Genomic DNA, 23,056 nt, shown 5'->3' with positions numbered 1-23,056 from the left:
TATATATACATACATATACAGTTATATACATATATGTGTATATATATTAGATAAAATTATTCTCAAATATGAGAGCTTGGATATTGTTAGCATTCATGAGTGATGTATGTCTATAGAAAGGAGTAAAAATATATGCAGTTCTGCCTAGTGTCTGGCTTAAATACAAAAGCCTCATCCACTAATTAGCTTACTTCTACAGACAGTCAGATCCCAAAACCTTCTGAAAGTCACCACATCCTTCAGAACACTTCCCTTGAAGTTCAACAGCTTGGCAAGTTTCATTGGATTTTGTGTTCTTTTGCTTTTTTTATACATACGTAAAAGGTAATATTGCTTTCACTCAGAGAAGGTGATAAAAGCCTATGATTTAGGACACAAGGTTATCATCAAATAAGCCATTTATTTATTCTATTCAGACTACCTATCTTCAGGGTATCACAGTATTGATCGACTTCAGGTCAATTTAATGTGTAAAATAGAAGTGGCATGCTGGACATTCATGATTATATCTGTGGTTTATAGCCACGAGTTAGATTATATGACATGTTGAGCTACCTTCTTTTTTCTAATTGCCTGTGCACTTGAAATAATCAACCCATTGCAATTCTAGCAGGCCATTATCTAGGAAATAACCTGGTGTATAATTCTAACCATTTCTTCAAGGTGTTAAAAATTACAGCCACCCAGCATCTCCATCCCCAGAACATCTTAATTCTGTTTGCAATTACTTCTTCTAAAAGGTGTGCTAGCAAGATGGCTCGGCCAGCTAAGTTCTCGCTGCCAAATCTAACAACTTGACTCTGATATGCAGGACCCACAGGGCAAAAAGGAGGAAAGTGACACACACACACACACACACACACACACACACACACACACACACACACACAGAGAGAGAGAGAGAGAGAGAGAGAGAGAGAGAGAGAGAGAGAGAGAGAGAGAGAGAACAAAGAAGCAAACAAATAAATAAATGCAATATTTCCCCCCCAACAGGTCCTGAACAGGCTCCAGTTTGGTATTGTGATATGTGTGGAAATCCCCGAAAGGTGTCTAAGGTCAGAAAATCCTATTGTGTCCCAAGAGTACCTCACAGGATGTGACACCTTAGCCCTGGAAACCAGAGTTGAGATTTCTCCAACATCATTGCAGCTTTCAGGAAATGTGGCAATGTAAGAAAATCCTAATCTTCAATTCTGGGCCAGAGAGTCCTTGGAGCTACCACTATAGTTATGTTGGACCTTAATTGTGATGGCAGAATCTTGAAAAACCAGTTTTTACTCCTTTATATAGACATGGATCACTCATGAATGCTAACAATACCCAAGTTCTAATATTTCAGAATTCTTTTATCTAATTAACACACTTAGGTTTTTCTTTTGCTGCATTTTGCTGAATCATTGCTCTTGCCTTTGTACAGATGTCAGAATATCAGGAAATGTCCGTGTACTGATCCTTGCACCAGCATGTCTGTTGGTGGTCTTTAGCTCTAGCCATTATCCCTACTTTTTTACAAACTTTTCAAATAATTTCCTGAGTCCTCACTAGACTCTTAAAGATCAGATTTTAGCATAACTTTCAGAAACTTCGCTTCATTTTTATAGTTACATATTTTGAAGTTCTAATTAATTACATCATTCCCTCTATTTCCTTTTTTTCCTGTAACCCTCCAGGCCTCCTCCTTTCAACAACCCTTAAGTCTTCCCTCAGTCCTCTCAAATTCATGGCTTCTTTTTCTTTGATTATTATTGTTACATACATATGCAAACATATGCATAAATACATAAATACAAACTTCTATGCCCATTTAATGTAGCATACACACACACACACACACACACACACACACACATATATATATATAATTTTAGGGCTGACCACATGGTATTGGCTTACCAATTAGGAAACTTATCCCTGGGGAAAAAAAAGTAAAAGTAAATCTCTCTTTCTCAGCAGTCATGATTTGTCTAGAGTTGAGGCCCTGTGAGGTTCTCCTGTTCCATGCTGGCATTTCTATTAGGCATGTTTCTCTTTTAAAAGTGGATTTTGGCCTCTTGCACTTAATAGAATATAGCAAAATTTATCTCTGCTCCTACATAGTAAAATATGGTTTATCTCACTTTGTATGTTGAACGGTTTGATAGATTACTTATATTTACTTACATCAATCCAGAGGAAGAAAAAAATAGGAACATTGTTCCCTAATCCTTACTTTTTCAGAAAAGAAAAAATAAATACAAAAATAAATATTTCTACTGCCAGGACCAAAGGTCTTCAGTAAATATCTACTTCATTAACTTCAAAAAGCTACTTGTTGGCCCCAACTAGTAAAAAAGACTTGGGCTGGAGGGCTGGGCTCAGTTGGTAAAGCATTTGCTTTATAAACATAAGGACGTGAATTCGTTCTCCAAAACACATGTCTAAAGCCAAGCGCGATGGTACATGTTTGTAATCCCAGTGCCACAGAGGCAAAGACTAATATTCCTAGAGCACTGGCCAGCCAGTCTAGCCACTGAGAGACCTCGTCTCAAAGGAGGTGAATGGTGTTCCTGAAGATGATGCCTGAAGTTGTTTTTGGCTTCCACGTGTACATAGACACATGCATCTGTACATCCATGTGCACTGCATCAGCACAAAAACATGCACCAGCAGTTGCACACACACATGCACATGTGTGCTCACACACAAATATCGGCATTTTTTTTTTACTTTTAAGAAAAAGGACTGAGATTGTATTCCATGACATAGCAGCCATTTCCCATAACAGTTCTTGTAATTAGATGTTCTTTCCTGCCCACCAGTTCTCAAATACCTGGCAGCTGCTTCCCAAATGATTGACTTGGAGGCTTAATATTACTTATAAATGCTCGGCCAATAGCTCAGGCTTATTACTAACTAGGTCTTTCATTTAATAAGTTAACCCATATTCCTTCTTTACACTCTTCCAAGTGGCAGTACATTTATTAGCATAGTACGTTCATCTCCTGTAGAGACCCACAGAGGTTTTCAAGTGAGAATCTGAACTTGCTTTACCCAGCAGGAGGGTTGTATAAGGGGATGATTGGACCAGGGGCATGGTTACTGGGTATTTGAAAGGGTCTGCACTTGGATGTGTGGTTTTGATCTAGCAAGGGGGAGATCTTTTGCTCTACCCCTTGGCATTGTGATAAAAAGCCCTGTGGTGGGATTGTATTCCCCAAAATACTGTGCATTCTAATAAACTTATCTGGGGTCAGAGACAGAACAGCCACAGCATTAAACATAGAGGTTAGGCAGTGGTTGCACACGCCTTTAATCCTAGCATTCCAGAGGCAGAAATCCATCTGTTCAAGGATACAGCCAAGCATGGTGACTCATGCCTTTAATCCCAGAAAGCGAGCCTTTAATCCCAGGGAGTGATGGTAGAAGGCAGAAAGATATATAAGGCGTGAGGACCAGGAACTAGAAGCATTTTGGCTGGTTAAGCATTTGGCTGGTTAAGCTTTTAGCTGGTTAAGCTTCAGTCTTTCGAGCAGCAGTTCAGCTGAGACCCATTCTGGATGAGGACTCAGAGGCCTCCAGTCTGAGGAAACAAGACCAGCTGAGGATCCGGCGATGTGAGGTAGCTGTGGCTTGTTCTGTATCTCTGATCTTCCAGCTTCACCCTAATACCTGGCTCACAGGTTTGATTTTATTAATAAGAACTTTTAAGATTCATGCAACAAAGCCCCTTTGAAGAGACGGAAGGGGCAGGTGGATTTTGATCCAGGTCCTCCCCAAGCTATCCTGTGTTTCTGCCTGTCTCCTCTCTGCTATCTTTCTGTCTGAAAGTTTCTTATTCCTCTCTCCTCCTCATAGTAACCCTTTAAAAGGTGGGAGCTAGCCTCACACAGATGATGCTCTGAACAGGGACTTAGGTTCAGGAACCCCCAGAATTAGCTTACTAATTAGCAACTCCAGACTCTACACTTCTTCTCATCATCCTTAGTTTGATCACCCTGCCTAGCTCTCTGCCTGGCTACTGGCCAGTGTTTTATTAAACCAGTTCAGTGACAAATCTTTCCAGTGTACAAGAGGATTATCCCACAGCAAGTTCTACTTTTTGCCTCCTTGCTGGAAACTTAATAACATCTACTCACTGTACAGTTTTAATTCTTGAGTTATAATGAACAGAAGCTGCTGACTGTGTTCTCTCACCTAAGAAAGGAGGTGATCAAAAGGACCTGATATAGTTTACAAATTCTAAAAGAAGACTATACCTAAGAGGCAGCTATGTAAAAATAGTGGAAGCAGAGAATTGAGAATGACAGGATTTAGGCTAATGAATATAATACTCAGTCTACTATCCAGTTTACTATCTGCGGCGCGCCCCGACCAGCGGGGAAGCAAGACACGACTCCAAGATTCTTCCTCTATCACGGTTTTATTGAACGATGCTCGGTTATGGCTTCTCGGGAGAGCTGGTACGGGAGGAGGGCCCCGGGCGCCGGGGCAAGCTGGCTTATATGCAGGTTCTGGGGGCGGAGCTTGGGCGGTAAGCTGATTGGTCAGTACTATCGGGCGGGAGAGCGACACGTTAGCATTCGGGATAAACAGGAAACCAGCGCCATCTTGTAATGGCGTTTGAGCCAGCGGACTGCTGCAGTTCCCCCTTTTTGTTTTTGGCAACCCAGAGCTAGGAGTCTCCTCATGATGAGCTTCCTGCTCGATGGGCGAGTGCTGAGTAGGAGGAACAATGATACTCTCAAAACGGGTGCAATGAGCATAGCTCTCCGTGTGCAGGAGCAGTATCATAGGCTTCCTAATCGGGTGCAATGGGCAGAGCCCTCCGAGTGCAAGGACAGCCTACAGTTCCCTCAGCTGGGCCAACCAGATACTTGGGGAACCGCCAGCATCCAGGGCGGCCATAGCTTTGAGCATAAGTGTACGCTCTGTACGATTGCGCTTTATCAACCTACAGAGGATCCAACCCAGTATGACTAGACCAATCAAGCCCACTGTTCCCATCGCCCACACCCCAGCCCATTCCTTCACATAAGATGCAGCTGTGACCAAAAAATCAGTAAATTCTCCCAAGGTGGTCAAATGAGCACGCGTCTGATTTAGGGCAGCAATAGAGGCGGTGAAATTCAATTGTAACATTTCAAATTCTCTCTCATATCCCAGGGGTACCCTGCCAGACTTTTGTTGTTATATGCCTGAAACAGGGATCCTAACTTATTCTTGGCTGGTTTAAAAGGTTTACTGTTTAAGCACTGTTTTTGAACTGGAAAATAAAATCAGTGCTATTATAGCTTGAAGTTTGATAGGTGGTAGGATAACAAACTTCATCCTCCAGCCTGCAGATGGTGGAATGAAATTGTGGAAAGAGAGTATCCGTTAAAAACACAGGAGCGGGCACAGGCCAGGCTCGAAGGAAAGCCCAGAATATGTCATCCTGAGTCCAGGCCAGATTCAGGGAGAGGCTGATCGTCAGGAAGGTCAGCATCATCTTCTCCATCTTCCTCATGTTGTTGTACCCCTCGTGTTAGTCTTGTCGGCACCCAAATCGGGTCTCTTGCATTCTGTGGGAAAACACAAAGAGATCCCCTTGACCTACGTAATACGGGGTCAGGGCCCATCCATTTATTTGTTAGCACATCCTTCCATAACACCATCTCCCGAAGGACTGGTGTTACGCCCACATGGCGATCAGCAGAGGTCTTAGATGCTTCATCCAAAGTTAAAAAATTAAGAGTGAAAAGAGCCAAGGAGAGGCGCTCGCCAGGGGTGCGCCCTATTCCCCCTTTTTGTTTTTGAAGCAGTTCTTTAATAGTACGATTTGCACGTTCCACTATGCCTTGTCCCTGTGGATTATAAGGGAGGCCAGTGGAGTGTTGAACATCCATTGTTGCACAAAAGGAATGGAATGAGGAAGAAGTGTAAGCCGGACCATTATCCGTTCTCAAGAACAAAGGCTTACCCCAGCTGGCCCATGCAGCTAGACAATGGGCAATGACATGGCGTGTCGTTTCACCAGTCATGGCAGTGGCAAAAATAATGCCAGAAAAGGTATCCACTGAAACGTGAACATATTTTTGTTTCCCAAACTCTGAGATGTGGGTAACATCCATTTGCCACGAGGCTAGGGGTTTCAGCCCTTTGGGGAGAACTCCTATATGCGGTGGATGGTGAAAGGCAACACAATGTTGGCAGTTTTTGACAATCTTACGAGCTTGTTCCCTGGAGATATTGAACTTCAGGCGCAAGGTGTTAGCAGATACATGAAAATTATCATGGAACTTTTGTGCCTGTTCACAAGGTGTACTCATAATCCAAGCAGCTATGGCTATGCGGGTGGCCTCATCTGCCAACGTATTCCCGGCTGACATTGGCCCTGGAAGCCCGCTATGTGCTCGAATATGAGTCACATAAAAAGGTTGAGAGCGAAGTAACATCAAGGCTTGAATCTGTCTTAATACCGGCGCCACCATACTAGAAGGTTGTATATAGGCAGCAATTTCCAAATTTTTAAGTAAATTGACAACATATAGGGAATCAGAGACCAAATTAAAAGAAATATTAGGATATTTCTCAAAAACCTTTTGTATAATAAGACATTCTGCTACCTGAGGGGAGGTGGTAGGAAACTGGAAACTGTAGGTCTGACCATCGATGGACATGGCACCCTTGCCGGTCTTTGAGCCATCAGTATAAATTACAGGGGCATTCATGATGGGATTTTGAGATGTGATTCGAGGAAAATAAACAGTATCCTCCGAGGCAAATGTTAACAGAGGATGTTTAGGGTAATGGTTATCAATATATCCTGCAAAACTAACCACAAGAATAGCCCACCATGAGGTCGCACCTGTTAAAATCTCAATTTGTTCTTTGGTGTAGGGCACTATCAATGTTGCTGGTGGCTCGCCGAAAAACTCAAGGCACCACTTTAGACCATTTAACGCCTGCCTTGCCACTAAATCGGGATAATAGTGGACATTTTTAGATCCCAATCCTTGTCCATGCAGCCACCAAAGAGGTCCATTCTGCCAAACCACTCCTAGAGGGACAACCTTTGTGGGGAGGATTACTAACTGGAATGACTGTGTATAGTCTAATCTCTTTAATTGAGCTGTTTTTAACGCTTCTTGTATCTTTTGGATAGAATTTTGAGCTTCCAATGTCAATTGTCGGGGAGAGGTCAAATCAGGATTACCTCCCAATATCTTATATAGGGGCATAAGGTCTCCTTTTGGAATTTTCAAATATCCCATTAGCCAATTAACATTTCCTAAAAATTTTTGAAAATCATTCAATGTATGAAGGCATGAAGTTTGTAAGGTAATATTCTGGGGCATAATCTCATCTGGGGAAATACGGGTACCAAGAAAATCAACAAGTATGCCCTTTTGTAACTTCTCAGGGCTAATATAAAGCTCTGCATTTGCTAAAGCTTTCAAAAGGCTTTGCAAGCATTCTTCGACTTGCTTAACCTTTTCTCCAGTTATAAGAAGATCATCCATATAGTGTATAATTTTCAAATTGGGAAACTGACTTCGAATAGGGTCAATGGCGCGGCCAACATAAAGTTGGCACATAGTCGGGCTATTAGCCATGCCTTGTGGTAAAACTCGCCATTGAAAGCGTTCATCAGGAGCTTCATGATTAACGGCTGGAACTGTAAAAGCAAATCTAGGTCTATCCTCTTCATGAATGGGAATAGAAAAAAAGCAATCCTTTATGTCTATTGTTATCACAGGCCATCCTTTTGGTAATGCTGTAAGCATAGGGAGACCTCGTTGTACGGGTCCCATAATAACCATCTGTGCATTTATGGAGCGTAGATCATGTAACAATCTCCATTTTCCTGATTTCTTTTTAATAATAAAGATGGGAGAATTCCACGGTGACGTGGAAGGCTCAATATGATGTAACTGAAGCTGCTCTGCAACTAATTGTTTTGCCGCTTGGAGCTTCTCTTTTGACAAGGGCCACTGAGGTGTCCAAACGGGTGTATCAACTTGCCAGGGTATCTTTAATCGTTGCTTATCCTCAGAGGCCCCTATGAAAAACCCAACCCTTCTCTATACCTATGGGATGACGGCTGAACTGGACTACTTCTTCCCTGAAGGTTCCTTCCCAACCCCTTTCCTGGAAAATATCCCTGTTTCCTCATGATAGCTTGTGATGCAGGGGAATACTCATTGGTAAGCTGCAAATGCATCTGTTGCTGCACATCCCGTCCCCATAGATTAACGGGGAGTGATACAACGAAAGGCTGGAACTTTCCTTCTTGTTCTTCTGAGCGCCAAGTAAGCTCCTTAGCGCTCATGCTAGGTGTTTCTTGGTATCCTAAGCCTTGAAGGGACTGGGAGGCGATAGTAAGTGGCCACTTTGAGGGCCACTCTTCCTGTCTTATGACACTCCGGTCAGCTCCTGTATCCAATAATCCAAGGAATCGCCTTCCCTCTATTATTAATTCTAACGTAGGTCTCTGATCCAAACCCATGGCAAGCATGAAGGCATTTTTCCCTGTAGATCCAAACCCATTAAGGCCTCGTTCCCTATCAGAAGCTGGAAATCTAGAATGATGAGAGGGGAGAACCAACATCTGAGCTATGCGGTCTCCTGGAGCAATTGAAAACAATCCCTTGGGAGACCAGCACATAATCTTGATTTTCCCCTGGTAATCAGGGTCAATAACACCTGGCAAAACCATCAATCCTCTAATGGAACTACCTGATCTCCCAATTATAAGGCCCACCTCATTTTTATTTAATGGATTCATAAGATCAGTATCAATGGCCTGCACCCCCATAGAAGGAGTCAGTACCATTGAGGAGGCGGCACACAAGTCCAACCCTGCGGCTGCTGACGTGGCTCTTTGCCCTGATTGGAGGGAGGCGGGGGGAATTCCCCCGATGCCTCGTTCTGAATAGCCCCGAACACTTTCGGGCCCCGGGGTCGCGGGCCCCGTGATCCGTTTTTTGAGACCGCAGGGAACATCGGCTGGAGGGGCTGCCCATTAACATCTTTCACTGATCTACATTCATTTGCCCAATGTTTTCCCTTTTTGCATCGGGGACAGGTGCCTGGCATCCTCTGTTGGTCTCCTCCTGAAGGAGACCGACACTCTTTCTTTAGATGTCCTGGCTTTCCGCAATTATAACATTTTCCTTTAGAGCCACTTCCTCGGTTGACAGCTGTCATAACTGCTGCAGCGAGGCCAGCATTGGTGAGAGGGCCCCCTATCTCCCTACATGCTTTCAACCAAGCCTCAAGCCCCTTCTGTTTCCAGGGCGTGATAGCCCGTCTGCACTCCTTTGTACATTGTTCATAAATAAGTTGCTGCGTTAAGGGGAGAGCTGTTTCCATATCCCCAAAAATTTTTCCCGCAGCATCAAGCATCCGGGCTACGAAATCAGCAAAAGGCTCATTTGGTCCTTGAATGATCTTAGTAAGGTTTCCACTCACTTCTCCTTTTCTGACCAGTTTTTTCCAGGCGGATACGTGTATCTCTTTCACTTGATTGTAAATTTCAATGGGGAAGTTTATCTGGTTATTTACCCATTGTCCTTGACCCAACAACATATCCGCCGTCCAGGCTGGCTGGCCATTTTGTGCATTACGCCGGGCCTGAATTTGGGCATGGTCTGTGACCAGAGACCTCCATTCTAGATAAGTACCAGGGGGTAAAGCTGCCCTTCCAACTTCCTGATAGTCTGCCGGAGTCAAAACATCCTTAGCTATTCTGTCTAAAATAGACAGAGGATAATGGGCAGTTGGGCCATAGGTCTGAACTGCTTGTACTAGATCTTTTAACATCTTGTAAGATACAGGCTCATGAGACCTGACCTGTGTGTTTGGGTCTTCGAACACCGGGAAAGCATTTGCTAGTTTAGTCCAGGTTTTGGGAGGAATGCGATGACTTCCTGCGCAGCTTCCTGTACTCACTTGTGAGTTAGGAGCGAAGGGCGGTGGTCGTGATAGCTCGGCTCCGGGCCCTGGGCCATAGCTTTCACGCTCATACCCCGCAGCCTCCCTTTCTAGGTCTATCTCATCCTCAGTATCTAACTCTGAGTCAGAATCAGACAAATTAATAGCGGCCAGCTCCGACCATAGGTACGCTGGTGCTGAAGGTTCCCTTTCTGTATGTTGTAATTTTTGTTTCTTCTTTTCTCTTTTATTTTCTTTATGTTTAGAATTTTCTTTGCTAGCTTCTGTTTCCTTACCGGTTTCGGACTGACTATCCTGCCATTCTGCCATAGCCTTTCTCCCCTTTGCTACTGCTTCCTGTGCCTTTTCCTCATCCAGACAAGATTTCACCAATCTCCAAAAAGGCAAGGTGGCTTTTCCTAGATCTTGTTTGTGTTTTTCTAAATCTTTTCCTAGCTTTTCCCAGGAACTCATCGTGAGATCACCGGATACCGCGAACCATGGCGCATGTTGATCTATCTCTTTAAGCGCCCTTTTTATAGAACCGGAGGAAACATTAATATCCCTTGCACCCAGTAATTCCTTCACAGGTTTGACAAAAAACTCAATATGTGAGTCAAAGTTCCCCATCTTTGAAACTGATTTCTCTACACCAGGTTTACTCAAAGAAAACAACGAGCTAACGAAAGACTGTCCCCACTAAGGAGCTTTACTTTCGTTTCGCTCGCAGCAACACAAACTTTACTTTCGTTTCGCTCACAGCAACACAAACAAGTTTCCTCCGCGCGGTGGCAGCGCAGCCAAAAGCAGCACCCAATCACCAAGATAACCCACACAAAAATTATCAACGGGAAAAAGTCCAACAAAAAGGCAAGATTGGTGTCATAGGCGTCAGTCATACCTTATGAGTACTCACCGTTCCCGTGTGAGGTTCTGAATCTTCGGCCCTCCTCCGAGTCGTTCGCAAGGTCCGAAGTTTCCCGGGTTTCGGCACCAGTTGCGGCGCGCCCCGACCAGCGGGGAAGCAAGACACGACTCCAAGATTCTTCCTCTATCACGGTTTTATTGAACGCTGCTCGGTTATGGCTTCTCGGGAGAGCTGGTACGGGAGGAGGGCCCCGGGCGCCGGGGCAAGCTGGCTTATATGCAGGTTCTGGGGGCGGAGCTTGGGCGGTAAGCTGATTGGTCAGTACTATCGGGCGGGAGAGCGACACGTTAGCATTCGGGATAAACAGGAAACCAGCGCCATCTTGTAATGGCGTTTGAGCCAGCGGACTGCTGCAACTATCAGCTAGAAGAGACAGTGCTTTCAAATTTGGATGGAAAGAGCATCAGAGTATCATGAATACTTCTCTCTCTTGGCTAGTGTCCAGTGTGAGGGTTAGGGGTTACCACCACAATTACACTCAATTGGGCCCGTGTAAAACAAGGCAACCCCCTGTCTTAATTAGGGTTTATTGCTTTGATGAAACATCACGGCCAAAAACAGCATGGGAAGGAAAGGGTTCGTTTTGCTTACACTTCCAGGGGAACAGTCTTATCAGTGAGGGGAGTCAGGGCAGAAACTCCAGAAGTGCGGGAACCTGCAGGCTGGAGCTGATGCAGAGACCATAGAGGAGTGCAGCTTACTGGCTTGCCCCTCATGGCTTGCTCAGCCTGCTTCTTGTAGAACCCAGGATCATCAGTCCAGGAATGGCCTCAATAGGTCCTCCCTTATCAATCCCTAAAGAAAATGCCCTCCAGGCTTGCCTGCAGCCTGATGTTTGGAGGCATTTTCTCAATTGAGACTCCTTCCTCTCAAATGGCTCTAGCTTGTGTCAAATTGGTATACAAACTAGCCAGCACAGCCCCAAACCAAAAGGAAACACAGAGACTATCACAAGAAATGATAGAAGACAGGCACATCAAACAATTTACATGCTTTTGAAAAATCCCAGCTATTTTTCATCTGATCAGTTCAAAGGTAAGAAAACTGTTTCTGAGATAAACAGCAAGAGGAAAAGATTAATAAATCATTATCATCGGCTGTGAAACCCTTCCTCCCTGTGATTATCAGATGACCTTGGATAGACTGTGAAACCCCCAGTGGCTAGATTGCCTTATTTGTAGAATTGCTGGTGAGTTCACTTTCTTTTAGGAGAAGCAGTAGCCTTTGGTCACAGGGAGTAGTAGGGAAGCAACACAGAGAATTGATGTGTATGTGATATTACACGTGATTTCCTTATACCATATAAAAACAAATAGCTACTATTTACAAATGAATGTATACTTTGCCAGAAGATATCAGTATAAGTTGACTTGTATCCCACTGATAAACACATTTTAAACTTCCTTTAGGATTCTTTAGACTGTACTCATGTGTATTAATGGCTGTTGCTGATGACAGTGTGCTCAAACATAATGTCCACCACCACTCCTTGCCAAAGAACTATGGGATTAAATAGATCCAAAGTTATACTATCTAAGTAGATAGAATTTTGACATGGGAACCAATAGGAAGTTGATCTTAAGAACAATGTTATTACAAGAGTTAGAGGGGCTGAGGGTCATCCCTTAAAAGGAATGCAAGGTTCAAAATTGCAAGATAGTCCTGTAGGAAACTGTAAAAATTACAGTGAAAAAAAAGTCCTCCAAACACTTAATAATAGGCTCCCCTTACTGATTCCCCTGGCCCTGTGGCTTTAGTTTTCTAAGTCAGCTTCGAGGTTCTCTTCTTTCTAAGGTATAGTTTAGCAGATGGCTACGCTATCTGTGCACAAAGGAACTGAAATAACCCTATAATTTTGTGGATTTTTTTAAAGGTAAGCTAACAAAAAGAGTCTTTTCCTTTTTCTCTGATTCCAATGAATGTAGAGTTATATATTCTTTTCCTCTTGGAGCTCAATAAGACAATCTTCCCCTAAATGTTCCTTCAAGTGCCTACCCCGCCCCCTCTAAGCTTTGTAGACTTTCTCACACTCCCATGAGAGACACTTTGGGGATGTACTGATCTTGTGTGTGTTTATGCACATATAATTTAAAAAGAGTCCTTTTGTCAAAACAAGGGGGAGATGATTATATATTTTGAATTTATTTTTGAAGGTATTGTTAATAGATTTATGAAGCTAAACTTTTGTGTTAGACTTTTTTTTTTACATTTCTATTTGCAGAATCTCTATATTTGTTTATAATTAGGCCTGAACCCTGACTCCAGGAGTGCTCATAAATATGGAACAATTATTATAAAATTAAGTTTACTTCTAGAATTATATTTAGAATGAAGTTGTTAATGACAGCTTCAGATTGGCATTGCCTGTTAAATATATATTATTTATGTGTTAATATATGTGTGTTAAACATAGATATATATCCTGTTTCCTGTAGAAAATCTCATTCAACTATTACCTAAAATGAATTTTATTTCATTTTTTTCCTTAACATATGGACTATGTCCAAGTTCTCTTCTATTTTTAAAATAGCCTCCACATTGGAATCCCAAGATGAATTGTCTTTAAGACCATGGAATCTACCTTCTTTGAAATCTTCAGTGAAACCTACCATTCTGCTGTCTACACATCTTAGTATTACACGCACTCTCATAATTCCAGTCTTGAAGATTTTGCCTTGTGTATTACATTCTTTCCCCTGACAAACCCCCCTCACTTTTGTTGTTGTGATGGTGGTGATTTCTGTGTGTTTGTTTTTGTTGACTTTTCAGCCAACGTGAGCAGATCTTGTCTGCTGGACCTGGGATCTGAGGACCTGAAAGAATGGGGCAGACTACAGTCTAATGCTGTAGACAACCTTACTTCAGTTTTAGTGTACTTTTATACACAGATGTAACAAAGAAAGCAATGATCCAAGGAAGGTTGTTTGACTTCAGAAAAATATGATCAGAAAAACATGTAAATAAATGTCAATAGGCATATACTAAGTATTAATAGAGCAGCCCTTTCCCAGAACTTTCTCAGGATAGACTAATTTGAACAAATTACTACAGATTCTATCTGGGAAAGCAGGAAAGCAAGACAGAAGGCAATATTCAGATTCAGGGCACACTGACCAGACTAGGCTCCATAGCCATGTTCTGACATCCAAGAATAAATATATCTTATAAACTAGATGTAAAGGGTTGTCATGGGAGGCACAGCATCATGTCCAAGAACAATCCAAAGAACAAAATGCACCTGAGGTAAAAGGCTCTCTGCCTTTTTCCTGGAACCTCTCACGGTTCCCCAAAGCATTGTTTACCAAGGGTCAATCTTTGAGATAATTCAATAATAGTCCTCCTCCTCCTTCTCTTTTTCTCCTTTCCTTCCTTTCTATTTCATTCCTAATATCATTCCTTGCATTTTCTTTTGAACATAATTCCTCAAGTCAAAAAAAATCTTATTTTGTCTATGTTAGTTTTATGCTAGAAGATAGTTTTATCTGGCCTAAAGTAAAAATCTTGTAGTAGCTGTTATATTTGTTTACCAGTTTCCACTGATGTTTGCTTAAATGATTAAGTATTTGGTAGTTTGGTTTTCTGAGTATTGATAGCATTTCTATTATTGTCAGTTTATGATAATTATCATTAACTAAAAATATACAAATTTTATCATCAATTTAAAATATAGTTCAAATACCTACAATATGCAGAAGTTCTTAAGATAAATTTTAAATGAAAAAGATAAGTATCAAAATATTTGATCCAAATTACTCATAATTTTTAAAAATTCATGAATATTTTGTTCTTTTTTTGAGATTAATATAATTACATCATTTTGCCTTTTCCTTTCCTGCCTCCTAACCCTCCCATATACTTCTTACTTGCTCAATTTCAAACTCCTGGCCTCTGTTTTTGCTAATTGTAGTTAGAAAACATTATACTACTCAGTCTGTATAACGTTACTTGCATTACTTCAGAGCTGACTACTTTGGTATTGGTTAACCAATTAATGTCCTCTTCCCCAGGAGAAGACTATTTCTCCCAATCTCAGCATTCTCTAGTTGCTTGTAGTTCTTTGTGTAGGGTTGAGGCCTCCTGGACTTTCCACAGTCCGTGTTAGAATGTCTGCTGTTGTCCTTGTTTAGGGCATGATTAGGCAGACATGTTTTTGGTGTATGATGAGTGTAGCTTCCCTGCCATTTCTAGGAGGCACGCTCTCACAGCAGACTTCCCGATCCTCTGGCTCTTACAATCTCTCCGCTCGCTCTTCTGCAGCGTTTCCTGTGCCGTCCGTGCAGGATCTGTGTTACTGGTGTATCCTTTGGGACTGGGCTCCACAACTCTTTCGTTTTGATTGAGTGTGGTTCTCTGTAGTGATCTCTATAGTAAAGAGAAGTTTCCTTGATGGAGGGTGAGGACTAAACGTATCCGTGCATCTAAGAACAGATACTTAGAATATAGTTAGGGATTCTGCTTTAGTGAAGTGACAGGTATAGGTGCTCCACCAAGACCCATTTATTGGCTCTTTATTTGTATCACTTAAACACAAATGCATATTGAACTGTTAAGAGTACATGTTAATATATATGTGTATTTAGAAAAAGAAGACAAAAAGATATACACATTTTTATTTCTATTACCCCAAAATCCTATTTAAAATGTTATTAAATGTAATTAGGTCTAAGGTGTTTTTGGAATAAATATGTCCAGTTTGAATTGTCTTTCCTTAGACAGGAGGTGCTGGGTGCTTTTCAACACTGTGCTATGTTTTTATAAAGAAACTGAAGGGGTTAAATTCTCCCCATTTTCACAACTGAATTTAGGCTCCAGTTCTCTGAGAAGGACAAACTGGTGTCTTCTCCATCAAAGGGCCACTTATCTACAAGGCCCTCACATTCAGAATGGAGGGAGAGAACAAACACAGAGGGTCTAAGTCAGCCTCACAGTGTCTCAAGGACAAACCCAGAAGCCCTCTTCCGAGTCACGTCCAAGCTTGCGCAGATGTATCCAAAAATAATAAGACTAAACCTCAGCCAATTAGAAATATGCTAATGTAACCACTGCTTGTATAACCAATTATGTAGCTGACCCTGAAACTCCCCTCAGCTGTGCTTAAAAGGAGCCTGCACATCCCTCTCAGGCCTGTCGCCATTTTGTACAGGTCAATGACCCCACGTGCATGCTGGTATAATGAACATTCTTTATTCTTACATACTATTTGAGTCTGGGGTCTTCCTTCAGTGTTTCCTCAGACCCTACAAAATAACATATGGAATTGGAAGGTAGGGGTCTTATGTTTTCATACCATGTGGCCTGTAAAGCAGTGAAAGGAATGGTGATCAATGTGGAGACTGTAAATATAAATATTAGAAACAGATGCTTATGCACACATCACTGAACACAAAACAGTATGAGCTACAGGAATGTTTGCTTGTGTGTTTTATCCTAAAGACAGGACTTGCTAACGAGGGAAAAATTTCTCAGTGAAAGAGTTGCATCATGAAATGAATTTGAAAAATGGTCTCTTAAGAGTGTTTTGCTTCTGAATGTCTGTGCTGTAACAAAGCTGGTTCACGTGAACTGTGCATGGAAATACAGATACATCACATGGGTTGATGGGTTGTGCGTGGAAGTAAAGATACATTGCACATTGCATGTGCAATGGTAGCAAATTGCACATTGAAAAATGTCATAGTGATAAAATGTATCCAATATCTAATAACTAATATCTGAGGTTAAACTCCTTAAAAATATTCTCATGCTTTTCATTCATAAGTAACATATTCTGCAAATATATTCTGAGAATGAATTGTTCCAAAAGTCCCTCCCCTGAATCCTGTTTATTTTCTGGTTGAGATATGACTAAAAGCATGATGTGACTTTGATACAGTAAAATGTTTATAAAGTTTACTTTTGACTTGTAAACACTTCTTTTGTAAGCTAAGGTGACCTACTATAACCTTAACTGCCCACCAAGACAATTAATGTATTTGCCTAAGAGAAGCTATCAGGGTCATGATACCCCCCAAAATGAGAATATTGATAAATGCCAGTTCTCAAATACTACATAATATAAAATCTAAGGGTAAATGTAAGGCATAGCCCAAATCATCTGATGCCTAGGCATTTGTTAAAATATTATTTTGTCTTCACTGTCTCCCAAACTCTTACTTAGGGAGGACCACCTATTTGTAGCCTCTAGGACATCAACACACCTTTCTCTGCAAAACAATCTTATCTTATCTTCTTTCTGTTCCTGCTACACTTGGCTTTTTACTGTAGCATCAGTAGAAATAGCAGGAGGAAACATAAGAAATAAAATAAGTTTAGCTTGCTGGACTGATGCCCTCTGAAGAATAAATAAAATACGAAAGCTTTGAGAAGGGGATATAGCTGCAGGAAACTAGATTATAGACTCTGTTAAAAATATGTCCATATTATTCTAGATTTGCTGTCAATAGAAAATCAGTTAGCATGTACAAACAACATACAACTAGTATATTTAAAATTAACTTAAATTTGAAATATTAAGGAACACTATGAGTATAAAAATTATTTCATGGACCTAGAATTTAAGTATTGTTATTTATTATCATTATCATCATCATCATCAGTACAGGGTCTCTGGTTGGCCTAGAAACTCACTGTGTAGAACAGGCTACCCTCAGATTCACAGAGATCTACCTGCCTCTTCCTCCACCTCCTGAATTCTAGGATTAAAGGTGTGCACCAGCATACCCAGCCCTTTAATATTATTTGTCTGATAAAACATGCAGTTGGTATTAGACTAATGAAGTAACAAGATTAGCCATTATTAAGGAAATGACCATGAAATTTCTATAAACCCCTGAGATAGATATCATGGATTTGGGGCAAGCAAGACCATTTAGCAGGTAAAGTCTTAAGACCTGAGATCAATCCAAAGGACCCACATGATGGAAGGAAAGAAACAATGTGCACAAGTGGTCTTCTGGCCTTCACACACACATTATGGTATGTACATGTCCACTTGCATACATGCATACATAGATACAGACACGCAATCAACAAAAGTAAAAATAAAAATAAAACAACCCACTTTTGTGCCAAGTTTTATAGATGAACAATGTTCCTGCATCCCTCCTGCCTATCTCAAAAAACCTTAACATCTCTATTGCTAATTATGAAGGTGCAGGTTTTAAATCAGAGAAAACCATAGCATTTACATTTTTTACAGCTAGGGAATGATCCCAAGGGATATTGGGAACTTGTCTGGTAGCGGACACTTATGGAATACACACTGAGAGGAGAATCAGACAGACCTGAAATCTCTGTATCTCATGAGTAGGAATGTTTTACTTGGCCACTTTTTAGTCACATGACACTGCAGTGGTCTAAGCAAGTTAACCAGTAGTGACTATGGAAGCTTGAAAATTTAAACCAAGACAATTGACAATCACCAGTATCCAGAACTTAGAATTAGTATATAGTTCTTTTGTTGTCCTGGATTATACATTCACCGCCATGTTCGAGATGAACTTGAATGAGGCATAAGTAGATCATGATGTCTATCTAATTTGATTGGTGACAAACGTTGACAAACTGGCACATAGTAGAAGGACAGAGGGCCCGCCCCTTCCCATGCCATTGCTCTCACAATATTGTGACATGGATGTGACCAAGAAACTTTTTCTGAGAGGTCCACATTCATCCTCCTTTTAAATGTCCAGTCAGTGAGTAAGAATGAGGTAGCCACCCGGAAAACAGACACTTTAATAACTCAATCAGTTTAGGGAGAAAAACAGATTCATGGAGTCAGGCCAGTTAGCCCCAGGCAGTCACAACTACAAACTGTGACTGCTGTTTCTGCATTGTGGTGCTGATGGGATTCCTGGAATTAAATTTCTCTTAGACTTAAAAAAAAATTCCAGAAAATAACAACAATATGGTTAAATGTGAAATACTCGAATATTAGAACGAGTTAGAGGCTAGTTATGATAAAACAGTGTTTATAAATACTAAATTAGAAATGTTTAGAGGATAGGGTGACAGAAGACACTGAGCTTGAGAAGCCATCATATGGGAAGATGAAAGACATACCTAAAATGAGGAAAGTGATTTTTATATTTTAAATTTGTACCCTCATACTCCATCTATCTTCATAGTACTATGTGATAAAACTACATCAGCTGAACATAATGATGTGAACAAAGGCCCAGGGGATCATGCATTTAAGGATTGTACAAATCATACCAATACGTGTACATCATGGGTGTCATACTTATAAAGCTGGCTGGAACTTTTCTACACTATTGATATTGGCAGCAGTTACTCATCCAAACCTAGCTTCTCGATAATGCTATGTTTTGACTAAATTTTTTTTTTTAATGATTTGGTAAGAATGGCTAACCCATAAGAGATTAACATTGACAAACCAGGGTGAATCCCAGTACCTATGAGGCAGAGGCAGAAGGATCAGGAATTCAATGTTATCCTTGACCCTGTCTCAAATAGATGAGAGAGAGAAAGAGAGAGACATTAATGTTTAGACACATTATTTGCCTCAAAGCAGCCAACTGGGAAGCCTTTCCTCTTTCTCCACAGGTGGTCTTACAGAGAATGTTCTACATATAAGGCCAGCTAGTGGCTGACTATCACTTGTACATTACTTCAGGGTTAAGCTGCAACCAATTTCAGATCCAAAACCAAAAGGGCATAATTTGATAAAAATCTGATTGCTGAATAGCTGGCAGACATCTGCCCGCAGTTTGGGTTCCTTTTAAAGGGCAGCACATGGTCGATGATACTCTTAGGAGGATTTATAAGTGTAATTATTGCCACGTAATTCAACAAATCACCTTTATCTCTGAAATCCTAATGCTTTCAATCTTTTGCATTTTAGTCTTCGAGATTTTAGTAATAAAGTACTCTATAAAATGAATCCTAACTGTACCTGAAAGCCTTCAACAAATTTTAATTCGTTAAATAATAAAATAAAAGTAATTCAAAAGAAATCTCTAAAAGTTAACTTTTTACATTTATAATATTATAAACATTTAAAAAACATGTCATATGTAAATTTTAGGCTCTCCTTGCTTATTAACATTCATAATCAAAATATATAGCTGACAAATTTGTAACAAATAATAATGGAGTTATTTACAAAAAAATTAAAAATGCCTCACAAAGTATTCATTCTGGAGATAGTTTTGCATTTTAGAATTTCTACTATAATCAAGATCAATAGACAAGAAATAACATCTTTGAACTAAGTTTCATCAGGTATGCATGTAATAACACATTGTAATTTATTGAACATAGTTCTTCTACATAATATGTACCCAATAATTTGTGGTTATTATACCCAAGTTTATTTCTTAGATATTGGGTGAAAGCATGCTGCATTTGGAAAAAAAATTGCCAGTTTGAAGCGAAATTAGTAAAACAAAGCATATTAACAACAACAACAACAACAACAAACCATATAGACCTGTTATAAATGTCATGAATTAATTCCTATCTGATAAGTATATAGGATAATGAGATACAAATTACTTATTTAAATAGTGACCAATTTTGAGGAGGAATTGCCTTAACTATTGCACGGATCTATACAAAGCCTTTGTATTCGATCTCATGATCTCAGAGTAGAGAACTATGGGTGAGATGGAGTCACTGAGAAGGTTTTACAGAGCAGGCAAACCTTGAGGGCTATTGAGAGAATGGATAATGGGAGACTCTCCCAAATGTGTCAGTGTGGTCCATGACAAAAGGGATGTGGGTAAATGAGGTAGATACACAGTCCTATGGAAATGGAAGAACAAAGGAACGACCCTGCCACTGCATTTAAGCATCCTGCCGGATCCACCCAAGCTCTGCATTCTGTGTCACTCTCATTTTTCACTGTCTGCAGTCATCTTTTCCTCCTATTATTCACAGTGCATCTTTCCCCACTAAAGTATAAGCTTAATTAGTACAGTCTTTGTCTGTTCCTCAGCACTCATTCAGGAATACTCAACTGTGTACCAGGTGTGAAATAAAATAGTCAATGTTTAAAATATATAAGCCAAATTGGTAATGATAATAAACATGAAATGAATCGGGTTATTCTTTCAAAAGACTCTATTAGGTAAATTGCAAAATGATATTTCTAAGCATTAAAGAAGACCATGTCTCCTCCAACCAGCAAGGGGCCATTCTCCAGGAGCTCTGCAATATACATGTCAGTTGGTAAGGATGGATGGATAGAGGAAATGAATAGGCTAAACATGCAATGAAATGTCAAAATAGAATTCTCTATCAATGGATAGGAAAGAGGTCAGTATAGAAATAGGCAATGAGCAGATTATTACAATTAAGAGGAGAAGTAGAAGGTTTTCAATGTTTACTTTTCAGAAACAACTATAATGGGACAATACATAGGCATAATCTATAATTGGCAAGAAAGGTATATTTCAGCTATATGTGCATGCATCAATATATACCCATGTAAAGCACAAAGTTCCATTATCTTCCTGTATTAATCTGTAAGAATCTCATATTTTAAGTATTTCCCAGTTATTCTTTGACCTTGCCTGAGATATTGATCAAGTGTCTCTCTATTTTATCAGAAAACAACAGTCCATTTCTGTTGTTTTAGCTCATGTGAATAATATGGCCACTGGCAGGAGAAACCAGGGAAGAGGTTCTTCTGTCCTTATAACAGAAATGAACAAGGAAAAAGTGGATTTGACATTAGTCATTGTCTTAGCGTTCCTATTGCTGTGAAGAGACACCATGATTATGGCAACTCCTATGGAGAAAATATTTACTTGGGATGGCTCGCTCACAGATTCAGAGGTTCCGTCCGTTATCATCATAATAAGGAGCATGTTGGTATGCTGGAAGACGTGGTGGTGGCTACATCTTGGCTTGCAGGCAACAGGAAGTTAATTGACTATTACACTGAAGGAAGTTTGAGCAAAACAGACCTCAAAGCCTGTCCTCACAGTGATACACTTCCTCCAACAAGGCCACTCCCTTTAGGGGCCATTTTCCTTCAAACCAGTACATTCTACTCCTTGACTCCCAAAGTCTTATAGCCATATCATACTGCAAAATGCATTTAGTCCAACTCCAAAAGTCTTCACAGTCTATCACAGTCTCAACAATGTTTAAAAGTCTAAAGATCAGTCTCTTCTGAGATTCATGCAATCTCTTAACTGTAATCCCCTATAAAATCAAAATAAAAAAAAAAACAGATCACATCCCTCCAACATATAATGGCACATAATATACATTACCATTGCAGAATGTAGGGAAGGGAGCATAGTGAGGAAATACTGGACCAAAGCAAGACCAAAAACCAGCTAGGCAAACTCCAAACTCTGCATCTTCATGTCTGATGTCAAAATGCTCTTCAGATCTCCAACTCCATTCAGGTTTGATTGCAACACACTTCTTTGTCTTGGGCTGTTTTCTGTTAGCTGCTCTCCTCAGCAGGTATCCCATAATTCTGGCATCTCTAACATCTTGGGGTCTACAAGGTAATCCAGGCTTTAACTTCACAGCTTCACACAACAGCCTCTCTACTAGACCTCCATTCAGGGACATCCTTGAAGCATACCTGCCTTAGTAGCTTTATTCCATAACTCCTTTCTTTTATCCTTAATTCTAAAGCCAGAACCATGTCAAAGAAGCTGCCAAGTTCCGCTTACTGGGGCTAGAACATGGCCCCTCATTCAATTACATCTTCACCAGCTTTCTGTCTTTAACAGCCTAAACTTGGCTGTCCTGAAACTTGCTCTGTAGACCCGTCTGGCCTCAAACTCAGAGATCTGCCAGCCTCTGCCTTCCCTGTGCTTCGATTAAAGCTGTACCCCACCACACCCAGCTCTAAGATTTTCTTCAGTTCCTTTTCACATTTTGGAAATTTAGCTGGGTGGGGTCTTGCCCTGTCAAGACTCCCTTTATTCCATTTCTTAATCCATTTTTCTACTTGAACAGAGGATTTAGCTCCATTCCACTTTCTGGTGTCCTTTTACTCCTCAAATATTTTTCCTTGGTCAGCTTACTCCTTTTCGTTATATATCTTCACTAGAGTTACCACTAATACCCACATGACAGAGTCTATACTTGGCTCTTTTGAGATGTCTTCTGCCAAAGGAATTAATCCAAAATGCTTCACTTTAGCCACAGGCAGACTCTTCAGACAAGGGCAAAATGCAGCCACTTTCTTTACCAAACTATCACAAGAATGATTTCTAAGCAACATATTAAAATTCTTATCCTTTG

The 23,056-nt window shown here is 40.6% G+C and overlaps 1 protein-coding gene and 1 long non-coding RNA gene across 4 annotated transcripts in view; one reads left to right on the top strand and one right to left on the bottom strand.

The window, feature by feature from the left end:
* Spag16 (sperm associated antigen 16) overlaps positions 1-23,056 on the top strand; it is an 814,060-nt gene that overhangs the window by 614,226 nt on the left and 176,778 nt on the right. The gene's annotated exons all lie outside the window — the stretch shown is intronic.
* On the bottom strand, positions 5,025-11,166 carry LOC131923068 (uncharacterized). The gene is made up of 2 exons (XR_009382497.1): positions 10,811-11,166; positions 5,025-5,540 (listed from the first exon to the last, which is right to left on the bottom strand). It is a non-coding gene; the product is annotated as an uncharacterized LOC131923068 (long non-coding RNA).

Source organism: Peromyscus eremicus, chromosome 13 (assembly GCF_949786415.1).
Source record: "Peromyscus eremicus chromosome 13, PerEre_H2_v1, whole genome shotgun sequence".
Lineage (NCBI taxonomy): Eukaryota > Metazoa > Chordata > Mammalia > Rodentia > Cricetidae > Peromyscus > Peromyscus eremicus.
Note: the sequence above shows the minus strand (reverse complement) of the source record. Positions and strands in the feature narration are given on the sequence as shown.